This window comes from Eumetopias jubatus, unplaced genomic scaffold (genome assembly GCF_037043125.1).
Source record: "Eumetopias jubatus isolate StellerSeaLion01/CBP00866 unplaced genomic scaffold, mEumJub1_p1.0 scaffold_54, whole genome shotgun sequence".
In the NCBI taxonomy this organism is placed as follows: Eukaryota; Metazoa; Chordata; class Mammalia; order Carnivora; family Otariidae; genus Eumetopias; species Eumetopias jubatus.
The window spans coordinates 1,181,452-1,182,595 of NW_028274860.1; the positions used below are offsets into that span (position 1 = coordinate 1,181,452).

The window sequence follows — 1,144 nt, forward strand, 5'->3', positions numbered from 1 at the left end:
AGATAAACATTTACCAATCACGTGAACGGCCATTCCTCTCCTAAGGATTTACACAATATGGCCACACAGCAAACTGCACATGAATATTCATCATAGCTTTATTCCCCATGGCCAAACCCAGGAAACTGCATAGATGGCCATAAATAGGTGAATGTACAGACCAAATATATCCATACAGAGGAATACTCCTTAGCAATGAAAAATTCTGAACTGGTGATCCATTAGTAATATGGATAGATATAAGAATCCTTAGGCTGCACGGAGGAATGTAGGCATAAAAGAGTTCCATTTCCATAACGTGGTTAAAAATCAAGCCGTCTTTGATGCCAGTGGTTGCCTGGGGCTGAGGGTGAAGGCAGTGAGAGACTTCAATGGATCCACCCAAGGGAAGCTGTGAGGTAGAAGAAATGCCCTGTGTCCTGAATGGAGCAGTAGTTTCAATTGTATGTACATCTGTGAAAATGCATTTAGTTGTACAGTTTATCTTTTTAAATTTTTATTTGTTGAGAAAGCACTCACACTGCGTCCTCTCTCTCTTACCGTCCAAAGGAGGAGAAGAACGATCATCAGTGGCAATGGGCAGCTGTGGAAACAACACCTAAAATCACGTTCATGCTCAGGAGAGAACAATGTGCCTCCTCCTTGAGGTTTCAGGTCCTCTACACGTTCAGAGAAAATTCTCTAGTAACAAACTGTAGAAATGAACTGGAGGGTATTATGCTAAGTGAAATTAAGTCAATCAGAGAAAGACATGTATCCTATGACCTCACTGATAGGAGGAATTCTTAATCTTAGGAAACAAATTGAGGGTTGCTGGAGTGGTGGGGGTGGGAGGGATGGGGTGCCTGGGTGATGGGCATTGGGGAGGGTATGTGCTATGGTGAGCGCTGTGAATTGTGTAAGACTGATGAATCACAGACCTGTACCTCTGAAACAAATAATATATTATATGTTTAAAAAAAGAGAGAGAGAGAGAAGCTAGTAGGAAGGGAAAAATGAAGGGGAGGAAATCGGAGGGGGAGATAAGCCATGAGAGAAGATGGACTCTGAGAAACAAACTGAGGGTTCTAGAGGGGAGGGGTGGGGGGATGGGTTACCTGGTGATGGGTATTAAAGAGGGCACATTCTGCATGGAGCACTGGGT

General features: G+C 43.4%; 1 non-coding gene across 1 annotated transcript; it reads right to left on the bottom strand.

Annotated features, from left to right (window-relative positions):
* Positions 1 to 510: 510 nt before the first annotated feature.
* On the bottom strand, positions 511 to 723 carry LOC148161835 (small nucleolar RNA U3). Its single transcript, XR_015767342.1, has one exon. It is a non-coding gene; the product is annotated as a small nucleolar RNA U3 (small nucleolar RNA).
* Positions 724 to 1,144: the final 421 nt, after the last annotated feature.